Below are 15,290 nucleotides of genomic sequence, written 5' to 3'. Positions count from 1 at the left end.
CCCAGACAACTGAATCCCTAAAAACCTTACTGATGTGGTAGACTCTTGTATATTCGTAGGGTTTATTCCACACTTCCAGGAGCACACATGTTTTACCAACACACATGCTACTTCTTGATCACCTATACTGATGAGCTGGTGAGCTTAGCAATGTACATAGTGCAGATCCATTTATACCATATTGTGATAGAGGGTGGGGGAACTCAGGAAAAAGCCATAAATATGTAATATTGTCCATTCAACATGAATGAAAATTATGTAAGTGAAGATTTTATGAGTTTTAACATATGAATACACTGAAGAAACTATTCCCACAATCAAGGTAATGAAGATATCTATTAATTTCAAGAGTTTTCTCATGCCCCTATGGATTTCTCCATCTTGTGCCTACCTCAGTCCCAGACAATTATTGATATGATTTCTGACACCACAAATTAGTTACATTTTCTATCATTTTCTATAAGTGGAATCACACAGTTTGTACATTTTTTTGTCTTGCTCGTTTTACTCAAAATAATTATGGTGAGATTCACCCATGTTGTTGCGTTGATCAATAATCCATCCTTTTTTGCTGAGTAGTATTCCACTGTGTGGATACATCATAATTTGTTTATCCATTCTCTCACCAATGGATATTTTAGTTGTTTTCAATTGTTGTTTATTATGAATAAAACTACCATGGACATTCAAATGTAAGTTTTTGTATGGATGTAAGCTTTCTTCCCTAAACTAAATGTGTGTGAAAGGAATGGCTGGGTCATATGCTAGGTGAATATCTAACTTCTTGAGGAACTCCGAATCATATTCCAAAGTGATTTATCATCGTGCATTGTCACCAGCAGTATATGAGAACCAGTTGCTCCACATCTTCACCAAGACTTAATATTGACAAACCTCTTGATTTTACCCATTTACTGGGAGTGCAGTGGCATGTTATTGTGGTTTGAATTTGCATTTCTCTAATAACTAATGATGCTAAACACTTTTTCAGGTAATATGCATATATATATAAACTTGTTTAGTGAAACACCCTTCAAATTTTTTGCCCATTTTAATTGGGTTGTTGTCTTATTGTTGAATAATAAAGTTTTTTGTATTTTCTAGATACAGTTCCTTTTTGGCTATATATTAGCAAAACATATTATCTTAGGTGATGGCTTTGCTTTCTGAATTTTCAAAACAGGGTTCTATGAAGAACAAAATTATTTAATTTTGATGAAGTCCAATATATTGACTTTAAAAACAGTTTGCATCATGTTTAAGAAATCTTTGTCAAACTTAAGGTCACTAAAATTTCCTCCTGTTTTCTTCTGAATATCATGTAGCTTTTTGTCATTATTTTTAGGACAATGACCCATTTAGGGTTAATTTTTGTATATGGTTTGAGGTAAGGGTTGGGGTTCATATTTTAACATATGGCTTGTAAAATTGTTCTGCACCATCTATTGAAAAAATGCTCCCTTCGCTCATTGAACTGACTCTGTAACTTTCCTTTGTCTTTATATTCATGGGAAGTTGTGACTGAAAGCCAGGCATTTTGAATTTTAATTTACTGGGTGATAAATATTTCTAATTATTACAAAAATGTTGACTTTGTTCTAGAATGCACTTAAGCTACTTGAAAATTATTTAATCCTTCTGAGGCTTACTAATAAAGCTTGCTAGGTGGGACCAGAGCAACTTTAGTCTAGGGCTAATTTTTCTTGCTACAGAGGCAAGAAACTTCTGAATACTCTCCCCAGCACCCTATAAATTATGTTTTCCTTCCTGGTAGGAAAACAAACAAAAAAATTCTTCCTGGCTCTATGTGAGCTCCAGGAATCATTCCTTTTGCTCTTTTTAGATGCTTCTTTCTCTGACTTCAGGTAATTTCTTTGCACACATTTGCCGATGAGTAGTCAGCTAAAGAATTGAGGGAAACCCTTGGAGCAAATCTCTCTAGCTCTCTCTCATCTCTATCTATCTCTATCTCTATCTCTGTCTCTGTCTCTGTCTCTGTCTCGATCTCGATCTCTATTTCTATCATCTCTACCTCTTTCTCTGTCTCTTTTTCTCCCCTCTCCTGCAATCTGGCCTATGAATTCCAGTCACTTTCACCTCCCCAGCCCCCTACTTTCTTCTCTTCTCAGGGTGATCGTTGGCCCCATCTTGGTCCACCTGCCTCCCTGTTCTGCAGCAAATAAGCTGGGCAGAAGTTGAGGCACCTGTGGGCTTCCCCTCATCTGTTTCCCTTCTCTTGGTGATTACTGTGCTGCACTGCCTCATGTTCAATTTCGGAAAAACCTGTCAGATGTTTTATTTTTTCAGGTGGGATGGTCACTCTGTTTCCCATTTCACCTTGGTCAGAATTAAAATTTTATTCTAGGCTTTTACCACATTCTAGTGGAAACCTTGCCATCCAAGTCTGGTGGTTCCATTTCTTTGGCACAATGGTTCTCCAAATGTAGTGGAGAAAACTTGAGAAATTTGTTTGAAATACAGAATCTAATGTTCTGCTCCCAGAATTTCAACTCAGTAGATCCGCAATCAAATCAGGTATCTGAATTATTAATGAGACCATCATGTGACTCTGATACAAGTGGTTAACAAACCAGAGTTTGAGAAACTTGCTTTGTGGTGATTTTTTTTTTTTTTAACTTGGGCAAAAATGACTCCGCGCATGCATGGGGTGGGGAGGGCAAGGACTTTGGCAGTATTTCTGTAGTTAATCCTTTGATTAATAATCATGATTATATCCCCATTTTCCACCCCAAATGCCTAGTGCCTTCCTATCCAGAGTTTGGAGCCTTTCCATAGCTGAGCAGGGAGAACACTTTCACATGCCACCTACTTAGCCATTCTCTGTGTTTGTTTCATGTTTAGATTGTCACTCTGATCTCATCTGTTATCTTCCTGAAAATTTTCAAAAGCCCTGAGTTACCAATGACTTTGTCTCATTTTAAGAATCGCTATAAATGCATTTCCTCAAATACACTTAGTTGTCATTTCCATTGGATTTGTTGGGGGAATACAATAAAGACAGACTCAGTGCTGTACTTTCAACTGAAAGATACATGGTTTTTAAATAGCGTTACAAGTAATCTATTAAATGAGTGATTTCTTGTTATTTGAGTGAGAGATTTCTACATTCTTCTACCAAGGCAACAATGGTGTTGATAATAATATTTACATGTTCTATAGTGACGAATCCATTTTCCAACATTTTATAGTTATGACTGAACTTTCTCCTTAGACCATCCCTAATACAAGGACATTTTTGTCTTATTTTACTAAGAGAGGTTAGATAGCTTACTGAAAGCTATCTAACTTATCTTACTAAGGCAGTTTAGATAGCTCACACACATGGGTAGGAATAAGATTCTATGTTTTCCAGTTTTAGGATCACTGAGGCTTACTTGTGTGGTTTCATGTTTGTGTATTTGTTTGTTTGTTATTTATGTTTAAAAATCATATGAATTCATAAAACATTAACTACTGCTAAGGTCCACATTGCTGCAAAATTTTGAGGGTGAATACAATTAAATAATCCTGTTGGGCATTTTAGGCATTGGTGTGAGTGATTTCTACATACTAACTCATTTGGCCTTCACAAGAAAGTTATGAAGTATGGATTATTGTGATTGAGATTTTATTGATGGAAAAACTTCAGTACAGAATAATTTGATCCAGATCACCTAGTCAGTAGTTGTAAAAGCCCACACCCAAATCTAGGAAATTTCTTCTAGAACCTCTGTTTTTAACGTCTATACTCCACTGGCTCTTATATTGAATAGATTCTCTGTATTCAATCTAGAGAATCATTTTTTGAGATGATCGGCTCAGTATTATAAATACCGTCAGGTCATTTTAAACAGACTGCTTCACAAAAATACTATTTCAGCAAACCTCTGATTGTTCTCTTCAGTGACATTATATGACTCAGACTTTTGCAGCCTGTGTTATTTTTAGTCATCTTCTTGTCACTTGGGATTTAAGTATTAGGTTTGAATATTGATCTCCATTACCAGTCAAGAGTCATTCTATTGCAATCTTACATTGACTTAACAATAAAAACAAAATATAGAAGTCTACCTAGAAAATTATTATCTCAGCAATTTCATGGTTAAAAAATGGTCTCGTGTGTATTTAAGTATTATGGTTTACCTTACTTTTTTGTTTTGATGCTGCCTACCTTGGGTTTTTTGGGGTTTTTTTGTTTTTGTTTTTTGTTTTTGACAGGGAGTCTCACTCTGCCTCCCAGGCTGGAGTGCACTGGTGCCATCTCAGCTCACTGCAACCTCCACCTCCTGGGTTCAAGCGATTCTCCTGCCTCAGCCTCCCGAGTAGCTGGGATTACAGTCAAGTGCCAAAACGCCTGGCTAATTTTTTGTATTTTTACTAGAGACAGGATTTCACCATGTTGGCCAGACTGGTCTCAAACTCCTGACTTCAGGTGATCCACCCAGCTCAGCCTCCCAAAGTGCTGGGATTACAGACATGCGCCACCACGCCTGACGCTGCCTACCTTTTAAAATAAGACTTATGACTGTAATGTGTCCAGTGGAACAGCTGACAGGTGACAAGATGAGGACCAGATTTAAAGAATCATTCAAATGTTAATAAGAGACTTTAACCAAAAGGTTGGTTGGGGACACATCTAGTCATGGATAGATTTGCGAAACTGGCATCATAAAGTATTCATAGAGGCTCTAATTTGTTAATAAAATGAGTAGCATACTGTACCACATTGATTCTTGAAAGAGTGTTACAAGAGATATAAATAGCTGTAATAGTGGAAGAAAAGCTAACGATTACAAAGATTACTTACGTCCAGATTGATCTAGAGAAAGCAACCATCATAAATCCCTGATAATTGTAAAAATAAATGATAGATGAATATATGCAAATATTGAATGAAAAATGGAAAGTCGTTTTATGTTCCTTTTGTGTCTCAAACATGTCCTGGAGGTTTAGAGCCAGCCTATTTCATGAAAGATATCTTTAGTAAAACAGAGATATGCAGAAGGAAAACCAGGAGAGGATTCTTATCCAGGATGAGGAAGGATTTTTCTATTATCTTAAAACATCAAATGATTTTTTTTGGTTGACACGGTGTTATATCCCTACACCGTGAGTTCTTGGGCACTTTTATTTGTGTGATGGCAGCACCTAGCATTGCGGGCAGATGCCCAACATGTGATAGGAATTAAATAACACTTGTCCAATAAACAAATTCATATCACTAGTTTTAAAATTAGATTTGTTTGCCTATGAAAGGTATATAATAATAAGAATATATGTTTTACAAATTATTGGCTGGGAAAAACATTACTTTAATGTATTTTTTCTCCTTCCATATTGCTTTTCTACTAGAGAAATATTTATTACCTCATGAGACACATCTTTTCAAATAGCATCTGAATTTATTTCCACAAACCCATTTACAAGTAAGATCTAGTAAGATAGAAACATATCTGATTGCATATTTCCAAATTTCCAAGTATATTCATCTCATTAACATGGTTCTTGAACAACACAATACAAAAACATCTGTTTGTCATTTAATGTCACTATAGCATGGTTTTGGCACCAGCAAGAAGTAATTTTTCCAGGCATTAATGGAGAACTAAATTTATAATATTCTGGCTTTTGTGAGAGAGCACAGCTTTTCAGAACTATAATAATTTTTATTTAAAAACTAAAAATAATGCTATTATAAGCTGTCAGAAATTCAAGGTATGCAATTTAGTTGGCTTTTTGTTCGTTTTATTTTGTTTTGTAATTAACCAGCCATGTCTGTGTTTGAGATAGTCTTTTAAAACAACACTGAAATAGGAGAAAGAGCACTGGCTAGGAGTCAGGAAATGTGAATGTTTCCTTAGGTAACTGTCATCAGTAAAATGAAAACTGAAATTGAATTAGAACACCTCTCATATCCATTTATAAAGAGGTTAAGTTTTTAATATACATACTTATTTGAGAACACATGGACACAGGGAGGGGAACAACACACACTGGGGTCTGTCAGTGGTGGGGAGGGGAGGGAGCACATCAGGACAAATAGTTAATGCATGTGGGGCTTAAAACCTAGATGATGGGTTGATAGGTGCAGCAAACCACCATGGCACACGTATACCAATGTAACAAACCTGCATGTTCTGCACCTGTATCACAGAACTTAAAGTAAAATAAAAATTATAAATAAATAAATACTAAGAAATATAAATATAATTTAGATAATACATAATATAGCACCTAACAGAAAACAGCCGGCTGAGTGTAGAAAATAAGGAACAAAATATACATGTGGAAGAAGGATAACTGATTTTAGAGTTCTAGATCCAGCACCATCCCATGCTTATAATATCACCTTTGAGAAGTCATATGTGACATCTGGACCCCAGTCTTCTCATCTATAAAATGATTGAATAGTTTGGTCCAGCTGATCTCAAAAGTCCCTTTTAGCTCTCAAAATTATACATTCATTATGATTCATATCAGGACACTGTGTCTCTTCTCTCAGATTGAACCTCTTTTCTGACTTGAGGAAGGTTAAATCTTTGAGTAGTTTTGTAATTAGACATGATTTCAGAAACAGAATTGTCAGTCCAATTACACAACTCTTGAAGCACGTTCTCTGGTTGGATCACATTTTGAGCCAGGACTGGCACTCCAGCAGATGGCACTGTGCCATCACCATGGGACCAGCCGGCCCTTAAGTACAAGCACTCATCGCTTACTCAGAAGTCTTAATCATTTGCAGTAATCAGCAGTGCCATGCTCTTTTTCTTTATTATTATAAGCTGAATTTAATACTTGCTAATTTGAATAATTATGTGCTGTTTAATTCTCCACTCTGCTGTCAGGTGGATAAAAGTTGAAAGAGGAGTTTGCTAGTTCTAAACCTTCAGTAAATAACAGGGCAGAGGTAATAAAGTTGTCTTTTCCCCAGAGGAAAGACAATTGAATTCTACCTTCCCTGAAGGCTGCTGGACCAGATATTGAGACCACGCACTCTGTGAAGGCAAGAACCATGCTGGATTCACGTTTGCGTCTCTATGCCCTAGCTTATTCAGAGGTGCTTAATAAAGCTGTGGAATGGGTTAAAACAGAATATAGGGTTACTAACATAGGTTGCAGACAGATGTGGAGATGACAATGTGTAGCAATTTTCTTCCAGTACTTCAAATTTTAAAGGAAAGTAGGAGGTACAGTGATCAGCTGAGAGGAGAGATAGAGGAAGAGACGTTAGAAGTTCAGAAGGCAGAGAAAAAAATGTGAAATATCTTTTGGGAGAGTGGGAGAATGCATGAAGTATACTACAGTAATACAGTATGATTCCTGAGCATATGGTATGATGACTGGTCAGTTTTAAAAACAGGTTGAAGTTTTTGGTTCTGATTTAAAACGAGAATAATAAAGCTGTGAATTTAACTCCAGCTACATTCATAGGGGCAGGCATGGTATAGGCAGAAAGTCTGACATAGTCATTTTTGAGATTTTACCCGACAAGAACCAGGGAGAAGAATGGGATTGAGAGAGTCAAGGGTGACTGCAGTGATTGACCATGGAATTTCTGATGAATAAAGAAAAAAAAATAGAATGTTAGGGAATAAAAATGAGGGAGGACCTAAGAATTGGAGGTCCTGGTAGGGTTGAAAGACTGTTAAAGTGTCAGATGAAGTCAGGTGAAATGTTAGTGGAGGCAGTCAGCAAGAAATGTATAAAACTGAAATTATGGAGGGGTTGCAGTTATTGACAATGAAAAATCCTAGAATACGACCACCAGAGTTATGACTGAGGGAGGGTGAAGGGTAACATTACCGAAGGAGAGGAGTCTTAGGAAGAAAAAGGCCAATGTGTTAGAAATATTATCCCTGTGTATCTTAAAATCAACAGGAAGTCAGAAGTAATGTCAGAAAGAGTGACAGTGAATAAAAATGTGGATCATCAAGGAATCAGTGAGAATGAGACAAGGACCCTCTTAGACGATAATCATGTTGAGGATACAATCTAATGAGATGATATTCAAAGACAGAGGATTTTAGGGAGGAGGGAAAGAGAATGGTTTGAAAACAGCAAGGAGGAATAATAAGGACATTTCCTCAACACATGCCCTTGGGTAGAATATAAAAGTTACCACTTAAGAGAGCTGCAAAGAAAGTGGAATAGTCAGAACACTCAGAATTCTGTTAGAGCAAGAAGGTGAAATAATTACAGAGGAAGAGCATATTGTAATCAGAGAAGAGCATACGTAACATTTGATAATGATGAGCCATAATATCTAGATGAAATCGTGAAAAAGCTTTCAGAATTTTTGAAAGAATGGAGAAAAGGAGTAGAACAGAGGATAGTTGACCTTTGTGAAAATTAGTGTAAAAGATGAGAGATGATTAACATTAAAAGGAAGAAAAGGTGTAATATAATATATTATTATATTTATAATATATAAAATATAAATATTATTATATTTATAAGTCACTGTGGATTCAAGGAAGATGATAGTGGTGAAGCTTTGGATGTTGGGGTAAAGGAAAGAACAGGTGTCTGGATTCCTTTGTTGACGCTCGTTCATGGAAATAATGAGATCTACAGAAGCTGTTTAGTCCCACTCTATGATACCTTGCTGACCCCTGCTGATGAGAGTATAAGATCCCCACTTTTACTTGTGGGTTGCTGGAAGGGTGAGCTGAAACATCAGTGCACAGTTTCTGTATTGAAGGCTGATGACCTCCTCAGGAGGTCATTTGTTACTCTCGGCATGGTAGGGCCTACTCTTCAATGGTGATGGGTATAGAAGGCTCTGATGAAGGTTCTGATAGGTATAGAAGGTTCTGAATTTTTCTGAGAAAAATTCTGTTTTCTTTTCCTGGAACTTCTATTGTTTGGATGTTGGACTCTCCTGCAATGATCCTCTAATTGTCCTGTCTTTTTTTTTCTGCAGTTTTTATATATTTGCCTGTTCTTTCTAAAAAATTTCACCAACTTGATTTTTTTCTACATTCATAGGAATAAGGGGGAGGGGCAACACTTATGAGATCTTTCTTTGTCTGTTTTCCAAGAAAAAGCATCTAGTGGTTGTTTTGTGGGTGCCTAGATTTTTTCTTCTCTCGGAAGATATTATCACTTCTTTGGTGCTTTCTTTTCCATGAATTACCTCTTTTTCCTTAAGAGTTACTTTCTTTTTTCATTAGGCACTACAAAGCCAGTTAAAAATCTCTGTGTACTGGAGCAAGAGGTAGTCAACTAGTGGGCTTAACCAAAGGAAACTGGGCAAGAACAAATGTTACACTTGGCTTCTTCCAAAAAGCAATGTCTGTAGGTATTTTCTTTGAGCCACTAAACTTTTACAAAGAAGAATTTTCAACATTCTTAGAAAGTGAAACAGTGGAAGGGGGTATAAAGTACATAAACTTCCATCTAATTTCTGTTTCTAATAAGATACCTTAGTTCCTACCCTTCCTTCTGTCATTATTCCCTCTAGCTCTAGTTATGCACTGAATAAATGTCACAGGGGTAGTTTTATTAAGCACAGATGAAGAAGAATTTCTTCTAAAGGGTCTAAGGGCTTCTTATGGAGACACACAATTAACCTCCCAGTGTTCACCCCAGCTCTTGCCTCCACATCCTGAGGCTTATAGAGCTTCTAATTCCTTAGCCTTTAATGGGTTCTGCTCTGTAAATTAGCTTGTTTCTAAATGGTATTTTCTTCTGCTGCCCTGGATTTCAGCTTTCTCAGCTCTGCTAAGCCTCTGACTGCTAATACATCTGTTTCTCAGCCTCTAAAAATTTACTGATGTTTCTCATTTACTGTTGCTTCCTTTCCTGAGCTCTTTGCCTGGTGGCTCATTTCTTTCTGTTCCCCCCGTGCTGGTATTTCAGCAGGATATTTGGATGAAGCAGAGATCTACACATGTATTTTATTTCCCCTGCTATCCATCATTCCTTTCTGCCAGTGGAATGGAAAGACCCCTGCTAAGCCTCCTGTTGGAGCAAGTGTGACCTGGAGTTAATGTTCACATAGCCAACAATGATTTTGTTGTCACTGCTGTAAAAACCACACATAAAACTAGGAAAACAATTTTGGTTTTGCCATTTTCTCAAAGGAAAGAGATTTATACACCTGTCCCCTTTAATCCTATTTGATAAATGTCACTATCGACATGTTACAAATGTGCCAGCTAAACTTTGCATAAGATAACTTAACGAGGTTGCTAAGTGGGGAAGCACACTTTGTCCCAGGTCTCTTTGAACGCAGAGACCATTCTGACACTGCATCACACATCCCCCTTAAGGACCTCAAACTAACCTTAGTTACCTAGTTTGGAGAGGTTGTCTGGAATATGTTGTAATTTAATAAATTTGCATGAAAATATAATTGCTGTGATACATTAAAGTATTAGGTGACATCGCACTAATGATTTCAAAACTTTCCAAGCACTTTTAATATAAAAACTCATAGATCGGTCATTTTTAGACTGTTTCCTTCTGTTGTTTGGGCATGTGGTGGTGGCAGCCAGGTGTGGAAGGGCAGAAGGAAGAAGGAAAGTGGAGTAGGAAGTGTGAGAATGTGCATGTAATCTACGCCTGTGCAGCATATCCAGGCATGCCAGCTTCAACTCACTTCATCATGAGAGACCAAAAATAAACATAATGAAATAGAGGACATTCTCGAGCCTCAAAAAATTGAACTATCTTAAAAGGTATGTATATATTAGAAATATTTGCAAGTGAATTTCTTGGCAGAGGCAAGACAAATGTGATGCCATAATTCAGTAGATGAGAGTTAAGAATCCTTGCAGAACTGAGCATTGCACCCTCTAAAAACTGGATTTACTTGCTTGGATATTCCATCAGTGCCTCCCCATCAAATCTATGATATCCCAAATGGTGTGACAAAAATGATGCCTCTTTTTCTAATGAGTTTCTTATGTTTTTCTCCTCTGTTTCCCCGCTAATGTTCTTTTCTCATCAGCAAGGGCAAGACATTTGTTCTTTAAAATAAATTTGAATTGAAATTACAGAAGAAGAGTGGGTGGTAAATGCCTGGCAAGGTAAATAATTTGATGAGACACAAAAATAATGAAATGTCAGCCAACTTCACTGGAGCTTGAAGGTTTAACTCTATAGGAAGTATCAGAGAAAGAAAAATTTACACCAATAAGTTAAAATTGCAAGATTAATCCTCATCAAAGCACAAAATGGGATGATTTACTGATGAAAACTTTCATATTGCAAGCCAGTTACATCAATAATTCCTTTCACTATAACAACTAGAATCTAGATAGTAATTCATTTTTGTCATCGTTGTTTTTGCTTTAATTTTCAATGTGTAAAGAATGTGTAGAGGGAGTTCACTCCATACAGGATCAGGCTCATGATGGAACCGTCTACCCTGCCTCTCAGCTCTCAGCCTACATTGCTATTCCACCTACCCTGTTTATCCTTAACCTAGAAAGCAAGAAAGACCATGGAGGTGCTTGACTAGAAGCTCTTATTTGCTTCTATAATGCTCATTGGCTTCTTTGCTTTGCTTTCTTATTTTCACAACAATGTATGTTTGATCTCAAAGACTTATCTAAGAGTATTAATACATTTCACCGTCATTGAATAACATACTGAGTGAATATTTTGACACTGCAAATAACTTTACATTAGTTATTTGACTTGATTTAATAGTCAAAATTATTTACTTTAGGAATATTGTGACTGCCTCCAGTTTACTTTTGGGAAATGTGAGTCACAAAAAGTAAAACAATGTACTCAAGATCACACCACTGAGAAGTGTGTTAGGTAAGTCAGTCTGAATATTAATTGCTAAGTTGGATCAGCAACAGTAGAATTTTTTAGTAGAGTCCATTAACTTAAAATTCACTAATCGTGACCTTTACAAAATGCCAGCTCAAGAATCCATCAAACTCTGTTTAAAATGTCCATAATGTAATGAGCTTAATTAGGAATAAATTAGTCACACTTGGAATAAACTGTTTCTTTCAGGAAAGACCTACATGGTAGCCTGAAGAAAGTTAGTACTACCTCAAAATTGGGCCTTCCAGAAAATATGCAACATTGCCCAGTTCACATCAGCAGAGTCTACAGAACTCTATGTCCAAAAGACTAAAATGTGTCTCCTGACCCAAATTTATATCTCCCTTTGTTTGCCATATGTCTCATCAGCATATAGACAGATTGGCGTTACTTATATTGCCAAAGGCACAGATAAACATGCTGTAAGCAGTTAATAATAATGAATTTATTCACAAGGTGTTTTATATAGAGAAAAATGGTTTTTAAATTCAGCAGAAAATGTTACATCTGTTTTTAGGCATTCCTTTCTGAATTGATCTTATTTTAAGGAGGACTAGACTTTAGTGGGGGCGGAGAGAAGCACATCAAAAACTGATTCCTTTAATATAGATTTAGTTAATGAGACAAACAAAGAAAATAAGCAAAACAAATTTAAAAAGTCAATATTCCTTAATCAAATAGGCCTAAGGAAAATGCAATGGCCAATTTAATATATTGTATTGCTTACCACTTAAATATTCAAAACATCTACAAATAATAGTGGCTGCTCTGGGAACACTTATTGTATGCCATGCACTATGAGAGCTTTATTCAGATAATTTAATTTTATTTTCACCCTCTTGGAAACTGTTACAAACATTTATCTGTAGGATTGATACACTATTTGGGGATGTAGATAGCACTCTCCACTTATACTATGGAAAAGGTTAGGATACAAACAGGATAAATGACAAGTTTTAGAGAAGGCTTACTCTGTCTGTCTATAATTAAATGTGCCAATTTAAATGAAAATCTGGCATAAAGATACTGAGATGGCCACAAAGGATGGTCCCCACAGCTGAACTGTGAAGTGCAATAGATCAGGCAGAATGGGTGTGGCTCCCTGCCATTCACATCTCCATGCAGGTCGAAACAGCGCCTTCTAATTTACGAGGATAATGAAATATATCAAATTGATGTTATTCACTGCTAGGAACCATTAATTAACTGACAGAATACCATGGCCTTATTCTTGCCAGACTTGTTCTATTAAAATCAAATCAGAGCAAAATGTATCTAGGCAAAAAACCTTAAATATATTTTGCCCGCACTTTCCCCAATTTTGAATGAAAAATGTGTGGTTTTCAGTAAGGAGCTTCTAGGCTCTTGCAGTTTAGAGATGAATTTATGCACCTTGTGATTAACTGACTAAGCATAATTAACCTAATTAGAAATATTATTTTGCCTGTCTTTATTACTCCTGTTCTAGAACAGGTGCAAAAATAAATGCCTAAAAGACCAAGGCTTGATTAGAGTCATGTCATGTCTCCAGCAAGATGCTTCACAAAACAAAAACAATCCAGAAATATTAAACACAATGCGTACTAATAAACATTTTTTATCTTCATTGTTTGTAATGTGATTTCGATGTAAGGAAGTTCTCAACTCCTGCAAGTAAATGAAAACACATAAAACAGAGATTGCTATTTTGTAAGGATAACAAATATGTTGTATTATTTGCCATTTAAATATTCAAAACATCTATAAATAATAGAGGCTCTCATTTGGGAGCACTTACTAATGGCCATGCACTGTGAGAGTTTTATCTATATTATTTCACTTTATTTTCACCATCCCCTAATAAGGCAGGAGTTAATGCTTCATTTTATAGGTGAGAAAAATGAGACCTTAAGAGATCAACTATTTTGCCCAAGGTCAAACAACTAGTAAGTGATGGGCCCTGATACTGATCATAGCTATCTGAGCTCAAAACCTGTCTTCTTGATGACACTATTATACTTCCTCTTATCAAGTGTTTGGCTCCTGGTAAATCTATGAGTTACTGTTTATTTGTGTTGCTATAAAGGAACACCTGGGGCTGGGTAATTTATAAAGAAAAGAGGTTTATTTGGCTCATGGTTCTGCAGACTATACAAGCACAGCACCAGCATGGCCTCCACTTCTGGGGAGGCTTCAGGAAGTTTGTAGTTATGGTGGAAGGCAGAGCGGAGACAGCCTGTCACGTGAAGAGAGGGAAAGTGAGAGTGGGGGAGAGAGAGAGAGAAAGAGAGAGAGAGAGAAAGAAGAAGAAGGAGGAGGAGAAGGGGAACGGGGAGGAGAAGGGGAAGGGAAAGGAGAAGGAGAAGGGGAAGGGGAAGGGGAAGGAGAAGGAGAAGGAGAAGGAGAAGGGGAAGGGGAAGGGGAAGGGAAAGAGAAGGAGGAGAAGGAGAAGGAGCAGGAGGAGGAAGAGGAGGAGCCAGGCTCTTTTAAACAACCAGCTCTCCAGTGAAACTAACTGTGCGAGAACTCACTCATCACCAAGGGGATGGTGCTAAGCCATTCATGAGTGGTCCCTCCCCAAGATCCAACACCTCCCAATAGGCCCCATCTCAAACATCACTGGATCACATTTCAACATGAGATTTGGAGGGGACACACCTTTAAACCATTTCAGCTACATCATCAAGTATTAACCCTCTGGACAATACAATACCATTGTCCTTTTAAGTATTTAAAGCCAGTTTCAGACTACCTCCATAAAATGTGCTGCATAAATAATAGGGTGTGTGTCTGGATTTCTAGGTGAGACATCTTGAAGCTCTTCCTTCTCATGCTGGAAAAGCTGTCAGAAAGTTCAAGTCCTCCTCTTGACATAGTACATGCCTATTTGCTCATTGAGATAGGCTAACCTTTTCAAGCAATGTGCGGCACCCCTTAGCTTCAATAAAGTGTTCAATGTAAGAAGAATATGCTCTGTATCCATAATAAAATCACCACAAATCAAATAAATGACCAAGTTGCATTCCCTAGTCTAATTCTTAATCCTTGGAGTCTGTCTCTTTTTGCATCAAAAATCCAGGCAATGACATGCTAGGATCCCCACCAATTAGATAGTGTTGCTTGATCAAGACGTATTTTCTTCTAATTTAAATGCTAAAAAGATTGGAACAGTGTATGTCACCATGACTGCATTTATTGTCTTTGTTCAATATAATCTTAATGAACAATACATCAGTTGATGAAATGGCCTGAACTCGTCTTTAATTGTTGCTGCCTTTTATTTTATTCAACATTTAGTGCATAGATCTATAGCATCATTTAAAATTGTTTATCAATGGTTTATCAAACATACTGTACAAAAGCAATATGGAAAACACTGGAAACAAGTATTAAGAGAGTCTTCCTGCTCAGGTTTATAGAGATTAAGGAATGATTCAGAGAAAAAATAGGATAGATTGAAAAAAGGGACGATTTTTTAAAGTAGTACAGTGAAATAATAATGTTTTTGAAATTATAATACCATG

General features: G+C 36.7%; 1 long non-coding RNA gene across 2 annotated transcripts in view; it reads left to right on the top strand.

Annotated features, from left to right (window-relative positions):
• The window catches only part of LOC107975419 (uncharacterized), a 122,602-nt gene extending 107,815 nt beyond the window's left edge, over positions 1–14,787 (top strand). For both annotated transcript variants that reach the window (XR_008548711.2, XR_001718948.4), the window contains exons 9-11: positions 10,496–10,682; positions 11,678–11,772; positions 14,569–14,787. This is a non-coding gene — a long non-coding RNA (uncharacterized LOC107975419). The remainder of the gene's footprint in view (positions 1–10,495; positions 10,683–11,677; positions 11,773–14,568) is intronic.
• The last annotated feature ends 503 nt before the right edge of the window (positions 14,788–15,290 follow it).

This window comes from Pan troglodytes, chromosome 5 (assembly GCF_028858775.2).
Source record: "Pan troglodytes isolate AG18354 chromosome 5, NHGRI_mPanTro3-v2.0_pri, whole genome shotgun sequence".
NCBI classification, from domain to species: domain Eukaryota; kingdom Metazoa; phylum Chordata; class Mammalia; order Primates; family Hominidae; genus Pan; species Pan troglodytes.
The sequence above is the reverse complement of the archived record's forward strand: the minus strand, read 5'-3'. Positions and strand labels throughout refer to the sequence as shown.